Source organism: Chrysemys picta, chromosome 18 (genome assembly GCF_011386835.1).
Source record: "Chrysemys picta bellii isolate R12L10 chromosome 18, ASM1138683v2, whole genome shotgun sequence".
Lineage (NCBI taxonomy): Eukaryota > Metazoa > Chordata > Testudines > Emydidae > Chrysemys > Chrysemys picta.
Window position 1 is genome coordinate 1,540,027 of NC_088808.1, and position 10,627 is coordinate 1,550,653.

The 10,627-nt window shown below is 49.7% G+C and overlaps 1 long non-coding RNA gene across 2 annotated transcripts; it reads left to right on the forward strand.

The window, feature by feature from the left end:
* Window positions 1-106: 106 nt before the first annotated feature.
* LOC135976486 (uncharacterized) lies at window positions 107-2,296 on the forward strand. Of its 2 annotated transcripts, none has more exons than XR_010593618.1 (2): window positions 107-1,040; window positions 1,179-2,296. It is a non-coding gene; the product is annotated as an uncharacterized LOC135976486 (long non-coding RNA). The 2 variants fall into 2 exon arrangements; XR_010593619.1 differs by having other exon boundaries at window positions 1,977-2,296.
* The last annotated feature ends 8,331 nt before the right edge of the window (window positions 2,297-10,627 follow it).

Below are 10,627 nucleotides of genomic sequence, written 5' to 3' on the forward strand. Positions count from 1 at the left end.
TGCCCCACTTGCCCCCTCCCCCTGGGCAGCCCTGCTTCTCAATGCCAAAGAGGGAAGCGCAGTCTGGGTTAAATGGGGACAGAGTCAGAGAAATTCCTCCTGCAGACACTCAGGCCTTGTCCACACTGGGAAGCTGGGCCAGGCTCCTAGCTACAGCAGCATAGCTATCAAACCCTGCTAGTGACATGCAGCTGGCAGCCTACAGGACTAACCTGCTTGCTAATATCTTTTCTTATAGTTTAAGTATTTGATGTAATAGGTTTATAGATTTATATTAAAAATAAGTTTGGTTGTAATGCAGGAGACCTACAGGCAAAACAAAAAAAAAAAAATACAAAAAAAAAAGACACCTGTATGTTAAGCTAAGGCAAAGTTAGCATATCTATATTAGATGTTTTACCCAGAAAGCAAAGTTGACCTATATATTGAGACTTGTTACTTAAATAGATAAGCACCCATGCATATGTCTAAGACCTTTTATCTAGACCAATAGACAATGAAGAATGGCATAGGGAGTTTTTCAATTTTGTACACACAGACTTAACAGGTACACCACAAGGAAACTTGTGTATATAGAGGTCATCAATATGCACAAACATACTAGCCTATGGGGTAAGTGTACCCTAACATTTTGTGGATGAGGAATGAAATTTGGGCATAGGAGGAAGGATTTCCAGCACTTGTGCCCTATAAAAGAGGTGACCCACCTTACTAGAGTATTCTCACTTACTCTTAAGTACTTTCACTCACTCTTTATTTTATCTTTCTACTATGACCACTACTATTAGTAGGCTATACTTGTTTTTCTTGAAACAAAGTTTCAAGGGAACTAGGCTAAGCTTGATCTCCCTAAGTTTTATTCTTAGTTTATTTTATTAGGTATTGATTTTAAGTTTTAAGTTAGTCAAGTAAACCCTAAGTTAGAAGAAACTAATGCTAAGAGCTATCAAAACTAAGCACTGCATCCCTCACTCAAGAATTGAGAAACCTGAACCACAAGGCTGGTCTTGTGACTCTTATCACCAGGTCATCGAGGAAGGGTGAGAGTATATTAACCAAAGCTTTGTTGCATATAATTCTATATTACCATATGTATCTTTTGAATAGCAATAATGCAATTGTAACTTTGTAACTGATTATTTTACCATTTACTTACTATTTCATTGATTTTAATAAAGAGTCTTTATGGCTATATCTGTCTCAGTGGGAGCTTCCTGTCATACCTCCGAGGGTCCTTTGTAAATTCTGTGGAGCCTGATTCAGGACAAGAAATTTTATCTTCTGAGCAAACAGACTGGCGAGCCTAAAACTCCTATGTAGTGAGGTGATGACTCACCAAAGCGGCGCCTCCTGCTGATCATCCTGGGAATTAGTTCTCCAGCTCCAGCGCACCCTCTGTTGGCCAATGTCTCACCTGCCGCTGGCCCCGGTGTCCCTTCCGGACCCTAGTGCCCCTCTATGTCAGGGTTCTGCCCCAGCAGTACCCACACTCTGGGTCTCCCCACCCAGGGGAACCCCCAACCCCCTATCCCAACCTTGCCTCAGTGGCTACTGCCAGTCATCATCTAGCCCCCTGTGATGTTATTGATATAATTGGGGACCATATAGATCATTGTTGCAATCAAGGTCCTGTAGTGGCACCCAAATCTTGTATAAAGGGGGTCAAATGAGGTGTCTAAGACAAGGTTATGGTTTGCTGGTTATAATTATGCTGTCTATATGTGTGTATCAATTTTGTAGTTGAAGTTATGAATATTGGCTCTATACTGCCTGTATTTCAAACTTATGCTATGCTTCTGGGTGATATCCCAGACAAGCTGGTGTTAGCTCTTCCTAGCCTGCTTGATGGCCCATTAAGGACCATCAGCTATACAATGAACCCATTGAGAGAAGGCAGATACGCCTTGTAACTCAGCAAAGTATGCAGGGACTGACCCATGTGACTTCAGACTCCATTTTGCTGTAATTTTCCACAGTGAGAAAAAGAGGCGTTCTTACACCTGGAAAAGACTGTATAAGGCTCATGCCTCATCTCCAGTTTGTCTTCAATCCTGCTTCTTACCTCTGGAGGGATTTCGTTACAAACAGAAGCTCTACACCAAGAACTGATGACCCATCCCAGCTGGGGCTGTATTCCAGAGACTTGATTTGAACCTGCAGTTTATTCTATCTCTGCTGCAAGCCTGAACCAAGAACTGTGCCATTACTGTATGTAATTGATCCCATTTAACCAATTCTAGCTCTCATCTATATATTTTTCCTTTTATGAATAAACCTTTAAATTTTAGATTCTAAAGGATTGGCAACAGCATGATTTGTGGGTAAGATCTGATTTGTATATTGACCTGGGGCTGGGGCTTGGGCTTGGTCCTATGGGATCAGGAGAACCTTTTTTCTTTTATTGGGGTATTGGTTTTCATAACCATTTGTCCCCATAACAAGTGGCACTGGTGGTGATACTGGGAAACTGGAGTGTCTAAGGGAATTGCTTGTGTGACTTGTGGTTAGCCAGTGGGGTGAGACCGAAGTCCTCTTAGTCTAGCTGGTTTGGTTTGCCTTAGAGGTGGAAAAACCCCAGCCTTGGGCTGTAACTGTCCTGTTTTTAGCAACTGACACTCTCAGTTGGGTCCCGCCAGAGCCGCATCATCACACCCCTGCTCTCTGGGGCAGACTGCAGTCTATAAACCACTCATCATCAGCAAGGGGGGTTTGGACCTGCTGCTTTTGCTGCCCTGGGCTGCACCTCTGCAACCCTTCCCAGCCTTTAGCAAGGCCTGCACCCTGGGGGTTTTCCAGGCTGGAGCTCCTCTGGCCTTCCCCCAGCCCTGGTCCACTCTAGATATCCTGCTCAGCAGCCAAGCCCATCTCTCTCCACAGCTAGACTCTGTCAGCACCTGGCTCACTTGCCTTTTATAGGGCCAGCTGTGGCCTGATTGGAGCATGGCCCCAGCTGTGGCTGCTTCCCCCAATCAGCCTAACCTATTGGATCCCGGGGAGCCCTTTCCTAGAGCTGTTTTAACCCCACCCATGCCGGAGCGGGGTAACCACCCCGCTACACCATCCTATCCAAATTAATATTATTAGTACACCCTAAATCAGGTTACAAGCTTACAGGGCATAAAAGTCCTGTTGCCAGCGTAGCTTATTTAATTTGGGGAACGGGTATAAGCTGTACCAGCAAAAGGACTTTTTGTTGTAGAGCTGTGGCTACACTCGGGCTTTTGCAGGCAAAGCTACATTGGCAAAATCATCATCATCATCATCATCACAGCCCTAACCAACGTAGCTATGCCAGCAAAAGACTAGACCTAACCCTGAGCCATGACGCTTCCAGTGGGGGGAAAAGGAACCCGCCAAAAGGCAGAGTCAGGGCAAGAGGCAGTGGCCAGAGGTGCATGATGCTGGGAACATCCCTTCCCCTCCCCAGACCTTTGTTTGACTTCCCATCACTGGTCTGTCTTGTCTACCCAGGGCAGGGACCATCTCTTACATACGGGCAAAGGCGTTTCTGCCAAGAGTGGCTTTTCCAATTAGAGCAACATTTTTATGGGAATGTTTTTTTTTTATTTTTTTTATTTTAACAATTTCAGTTTCCTGGATTTCCCTTCTCCTCACCCCTCTTCACCCAGGGGAAAAAAGGAGGGGGGATGTTACTCCTGGGAATTCTGTGCCCTGTGGAGAGTGCAGAATTCATACCTTCTGCAGATTTCTTGGCTTCTCCGCAGAAAAATGGGGGAGCAAAGAAATCTGTGGGGAACACACGCCCCTTCCGCGGCAGCCCGGGCGCATCTGCTGGGAGCAGCCGGCAGCAGAGACTGCAGATCACCTTTGGAGGGAGGAGACACGATAATTCGATCCCCGAGAGATCGATTTCTACCCGCCGATCCAGGCAGGTAGTGAAGACAAGCCCTTATTGTAAATGACAGTAACGGATTCCTCACCTAGTAAAGTCTATGGCCTTGTCTACACTGGCAAGTTTCTGTGCAGTAAAGCAGCTTTCTGCGCTGTAACTCCCGAAGTTACACACTGCCAAGCCACTCAGTGCGCAGAAACTGCGCAGTTGTAGTGCTTTAAAAAAACCACCCAGACGAGAGGCAGACAGCTTTCTGTGCTGGGGCTAGGGTGACCAGATGTCCCGATTTACAGGGACAGTCCTGATTTTTGGGTCTTTTTCTTATATAGGCTCCTGTTACCCTCACCCCCTGTCCTGATTTTTCACATTTGCTAGGGTTACCATTCGTCCGGATTTACCCGGACATGTCCTCCTTTTTGTGTTAAAAATAGCGTCCGGGGGGGAATTTGTAAATCACTAAAAATGTCCGGGATTTCCCCCCCATGCAGAGCGAGGCGCGGCTGGGAGGGCTGCAGGAAATTCAGCCGCTCGCATGGGGCTCTGGCAGCCAGAGCCCTTCCCCCGCAGCTTGCCGGGCTGGACTCCGGAGCAGCTGTAGAGCTCCTCCTCCCCCCCCCCTGCATTCTGAGCCGGCCGGCCTGCCGGGCCGTTTGCATCGGCCTCAGCAGCTCCTCCTCCCCTGCTACCCAGCGCCCCACTCCGGCAGCACTGGTGGGGTGGGATCAGGTTGTGTGTTGCGCTGGGGAGCGCAGCCACGTGTCCGGCTCCACACAGAGCCCAACACCATGTTCTGAGCAGCAGGGTAAGGGGGCCAGGGGGCAGGAGAAGGGGCAGGGAGATTTTGAAGGGGGCAGTCAAGAGACGGGGGGGTCAGGAGTTCGGGGGGGCTTTTTGGGGGGTGTGGAGAAGGTTTTGGGCAGTCAGGATACAGGTAGGGGGTAGGGTCCTGGGGGGCAGTTAGGGTGGGGGGTCTTAGGAGGGGGCAGTTAGGGGACAAGGAACAGGGAGGCTTAGGTAGGGGGTGGGGTTCTGGAGGGCAGTTAGGAGCAGGGGTCCCAGGAGGGGGCAGTCAGGGGACAAGGAGCGGGGGGGTTTGGGAGTTCTGGGGGCAGTCAGGGGGCAGGAGTGGGGAGAGGGATCGGAGCAGTCAGGGGACAGGGAGCAGAGGGGTTTAGATGGGTCGGGAGTTCTGGGGGGGGCTGTCAGGGGGTGGGGAGTGGTTGGATGGGGCGTGGGAGTCCCAGGGGTCTGTCTGGGGGTGGGGGTGTGGATAAGGGTTGGGGCAATCAGGGTACAGGTAGGGGGTAGGGTCCTAGGGGGCCAGTTAGGATGGGGGGAGGGTCTCAGGAGGGGGCAGTCAGGGGACAAGAGGCAGGGAGGCTTAGGTAGGGGGTGTAGTCCTGGGGGGCAGTTAGGGGCAGGGGTCCCAGGAGGGGGCAGTCAGGGGACAAGGAACGGGGGGAGGTTTGAGGGTTCTGAGGGGGGCGGGAAGTGGGAAGGGGCGGGGCTCCTCCCATCCTCTTTTTTGCTTGCTGAAATATTGTAACCCTACATTTGCTGTCTGGTCACCCTAGCTGGGGCTACAGCAGTGTAGACACTGTGGTGATTACAACACAGCGATTGGCCTCCGGGAGGTGTCCCACAATGCCTCGTCTCACCTCTTTGGTCATCGGTTTGAACTCTACTGCCCTGCCCTCAGGTGACCAACCATCATTCCCAACCTGTAAATTCCTTTGGAATTTTGAAAGTCCCCTTCCTGTTTGCTCGGTGATGCTTGCAATGGTCTCAGCGCATCTTTCCAAGTGGCCCTGCCTGCTCCACGCACCAGGCGATCCCCCACTTGGAGCAATGACGAGCTGCTGGACCTCATCAGCATTTGGGGAGAGGAGGTTGTCTAGTCCCAGCTGCGCTCCAGCCGTAGGAATTATGATACCTATGGACAGATTTCACAACGCATGACAGAAAAGGGCCATGACCAGGACACATTGCAGTGCAGGGTCAAAGTGAAGGAGCTGCGGAACACCTACCACAAGACACAGGAGGCAAACCACCGCTCCGGTGCTGCGCCCACGAGCTGCCAGTTCTACAAAGAGCTGGATGTGATACTCAGCAGCGACCCCCATCTCCACTGTGAAGGCCCCTGTGGATACTTCGGTGGCTCACGTGCCAGTCGAAAGTGGACCAAGCCAGGAGGAGGAGATCTTGGACGAAGAGGGGGACCCTGAGGCAGAGGATGACTCGGAGGCCAAAACATGCATGCAGCCAGGAGCTCTTTTCTACCCTGAAGGAGGCTAGCCAGTCACAGCTGTCGGAGTTTGGAGAAGTGCAAACAGGAGAGGAGTCCCCTGGTAAGTGGATCTGATTTTGGGAATTGCTGAAGCAAATTGTTGGGGGCAGGAGGGTTAGAATCATAGAAGAATCATAGATTAGGGTTGGAAGAGACCTCAGGAGACATCTAGTCCAACCCCCTGCTCAAAGCAGGACCAACACCAACTAAATCATCCCAGCCAGGGCTTTGTCAAGCCGGGCCTTAAAAACCTCTAAGGATGGAGATTCCACCACCTCCCTAGGTAACCCATTCCAGTGCTTCACCACCCTCCTAGTGAAATAGTGTTTCCTAATATCCAACCTAGACCTCTCTCACTGCAACTTGAGACCATTGTTCCTTGTTCTGTCATCTGCCACCACTAAGAACAGCTAAGCTCCATCCTCTTTGGAACCCCCCTTCAGATAGTTGAAGGCTGCTATCAAATCCCCCCTCATTCTTCTCTTCTGGAGACTAAACAAGTCCAGTTCCCTCAGCCTCTACTCGTAAATCATGTGCCCCAGCCCCCTGATAATTTTTGTTGCCTTCCACTTGACTCTCTCCAATTTGTACACATCCTTTCTGTAGTGTGGGACCCAAAACTGGACGCAATACTCCAGATGTGGCCTCACCGTGCCGAATAGAGGGGAATAATCACTTCCCTCAATCTGCTGGCAATGCTCCTACTAATGCAGCCCAGTATGCCGTTAGCCTTCTTGGCAACAAGGGCACACTGCTGACTCATATCCAGCTTCTCATCCACTGTAATCCCCAGGTCCTTTTCTGTGGAACCGCTGCGTAGCCAGTCGGTCCCCAGCCGGTAGCGGTGCATGGGATTCTTCCGTCCTAAGTGCAGGACTCTGCACTTGTCCTTGTTGAACCTCATCAGATTTGTTTTGGCCCAATCCTCTAATTTGTCTAGGTCACTCTGGACCCTATACCTATCCTCCAGTGTATCTACCACTCCCCCCAGCTTAGTGTCATCTGAGAACTTGCTGAGGGTGCAATCCATCCCATCATCCAGATCATTAATGAAGATATTGAACAAAACCCCTGGGGCACTCCGCTTGATAGCAGCTGCCAATTGTTGAGCCTGATGATCTAGCAATATTTCTATTCACCTTCTTGTCCATTCATCCAATCCATACTTTTTTAACTTGCTGGCAAGAATACTGTGGAGACCATATCAAAAGCTTTGCTAAAGTCAAGGTATATCATGTCCACCTCTTTCCCCATATCCACAGAGCCAGTTATCTCATCATAGAAGGCAACCAGGTTTGTCAGGCATCTCTTGCCCTTGGTGAATCCATGTTGACTGTTCCTAATCACCTTCCTCTCCTCCAAGTTCTTCAAAATGGATTCTTTGAGGACCTGCTCCATGATTTTTCCAGGGACTGAGGTGGGGCTGACCGGTCTGTAGTTTCCTGGATTGTCCTTCTTCCCTTTTTTAAAGATGGACACTATATTTGTCTTTTTCCAATCGTCCAGGACCTCCCCCGATCACCACGAATTTTCAAAGATAACGGCTAATGGCTCTGCAATCACATCAGCCAACTCCCTCACACCCTCGAATGCATTGCATCCACCCCCAGGGACTTGTGCATGTCCAGCTTTTCTAAATAGTCCTTAACCTGTTCTTTCACCACTGACGGCTGCTCACCTCCTCCCCATACTGTGCTGCCCATTGCAGCAGGCTGGGCGCTGACCTTGTCAGTGAAGACTAAGGCAAAAAAAGCATTGAGTACTTCAGCTTTTTCCACATCATCTGTCACTAGGTTGCCTTCCGCATTCGGCAAGGGTCCCACACTTCCCCTGATCTTCTTGTTGCTAATATACCTGTAGAAACCCTTCTTGTTACTCTTCACATCCCTTGCTAGCTGCAACTCCATTTGTGCTTTGGCCTTCCTGATTATACCCCTGCATGCTTGAGCAATATCTTTATACTCCTCCCTAGTCATCTGTCCAAGTTTCCACTTCTTGTAAGCTTCCTTTTTGTGTTTAAGCTCACCGAAGATTTCTCTGTTAAGCCAAGCTGGTCGCCTTCCATATTTGCTATTCTTTCTGCACATCGGGATGGTTTGTTCCTGTGCCCTCAAGAAGGCTTCTTTTAACAAACAGCCAGCTCTCCTGGACTCCTTTCCCCTTCATATTAGCCTTGCAGGGGATCCTGCCCATCAGTTCCCTAAGGGAGTCAAAGTCTGCTTTTCTGAAGTCCAGGGTCTGTATTCTGCTGCTCTCTTTTCTTCCTTTTGTCAGGATCCTGAACTCAACCATCTCATGGTCACTGCTGCCCAGGTTGCCACCCACTTCTACTTCCCCTACCAATTCTTCCCTGTTTGTGAGCAGCAGGTCAAGAGGAGCATGGCCCCGGTTGGTTCCTCCAGCACTTGTACCAGGAAGTTGTCCCCAACACATTCCAAAAACTTCCTGGATTGTCTGTGCACTGCTTTATTGCTCTCCCAGCAGATGTCAGGATGATTGAAGTCCCCCATGAGAACCAGGGCCTGTGATCTGAAAAATTCTGTTAGTTGTTCGAAGAAAGCCTTGTATATCTCATCCTCCTGGTCTGGTGGTCTGTACCAGATGCCCACCATGACATCACCCCTGTTTCTTTCGCCTCTAAACTTAACCCAAAGACTCTCAACAGGCTTGTCTCCAGATTCATACTGGAGCTCTGAACAATCATACTGCTCTCTTACATACAGTGCAACTCCTCCACCTTTTCTCCCCTGCCTGTCCTTCCTGAACAGTTTATACCCATCCATGACAGTGCTCCAGTCATGTGAGTTACCCCTCCAAGTCTCTGTTATTCCAATCACATCATAGTTCCTTGACTGTGCCAGGACTTCCAATTCTTCCTGCATGTTTCCCAGGTTCCTTGCTTTCATGTACAGGCACCTAAGATAACTAGCCAATTGCCTTACTTTCTAAGTATGAATTAGGAGGCCTTCCCTGTTTCACCCTCCTCCTTGTGTTTCCTCCTGGTATCCCACTTCCCCACTTACCTCAGGGCTTAGGTCTCCATCCCTCGGCGAACCTTGTTTAAGCCCTTCTCACTAGGTTAGCCAGCGTGCCTGCAAAGATGCTCTTCCCTCTCTTCGTTAGGTGGATCCCATCTCTTCCTAGCAATCCTTCTTCCAGGAACAGCATCCCAAGGTCGAAGAATCCAAAGCCCTCTCTCCAACACCACCTGTGCAACCAGGCATTTACCTCCACAATTCAAAGGCCCCTACCTGGGCCTTTTCCTTCAACAGAGAGGATGGACGAGAACACGACTTGCGCCTCAAACTCCTTTATCCTTCTTCCCAGAGCCACGTAGTCTGCAGTGACCCATTCAAGGTCATTCTTGGCAGTATCATTGGTGCCCACATGTAAAAGTAGGAAGGGGTAGCAGTCCGAGGGCTTGATCAGTCTTGGCAGTCCATCACATCCTGAATTCTAGCTCCAGGCAAGCAGCACGCTTCTTGAGTTTCCCAGTCTGGATGGCAGATGGATGACTCCATCCCCCTTAGGAAAGAGTCCCTGACCACCACCACCCGTCTCCTCCTCTTGGGAATGGGGGTCGTGGAACCCCCATCCCTACGACAATGCATCCCATGCCTTCCTGTTGATGGGGTCTCCTTCTGATCCCTTCCCTCAGATAACTCTTCCAAACCATTCTCCGCCATAGTACCTGTGCAGAGAGCCTGAAAATGGTTTCTTGCCTCTATCTGCATTGGGGGTACATGGGTTCTCCTCTTTCCTCTTCTGGAGGAGGTCACATGCTACCAATTTTCTTCCCCGTTCTGCACTGCCCTCTCTGATTCTTCAGAATGCTGTGCCTGCAGTACCAAACACTGTCTTCTATCCAGAAAAATCTTCATTTTCTCTGATGCAACGCAGGGTTAATACTTGGGTCTCTAGTCCTTGAACCTTCTCTTCCAATATGGAGACCAGCTTGCACTTCGTACAGATGAAGTTGCTTCTGTCCTCTGGGAGAAAGACAAACATGGCACATCCTGTGCAGATCACAATAGCTGATCGTTCACTATCCATATTGTCTTCCTTCTAAGAGCCTCTTTTGATGTTGTATTTACTGCTCAAAGAAGCCTGAAAGGCAAAAAACTCTGTGGGAACACCCCTCAGGCGAACTCCCTCTGTTTGCCTCTCCTCTGTTCACAGTCACCCCTCTCTCTGTTCCCAAAAAGTCGGCTGTATGATTGCCCCCCCTTTGGGAGGACAGTTACACATTTCCTCATAAAACCTGAGTCACAGGTTGGGTGCCTGGGAGCACAGATGTCATTCCAGCAAATTCCTCCTGGGCAAACCCTTCCCTGTAATTAGTGAGGAGACATTCCTGTACTCCCCACATTCCTTCTTAACTTCCTTCTCTGGGCTCCCCTCTAAGGCACACACCCCTGTGCTCCCTAGAGAGGACTCTGCCCCTGTTCAGCTGTAGGCTCACAGCTAGCAGCCAGAACAGACCCTTC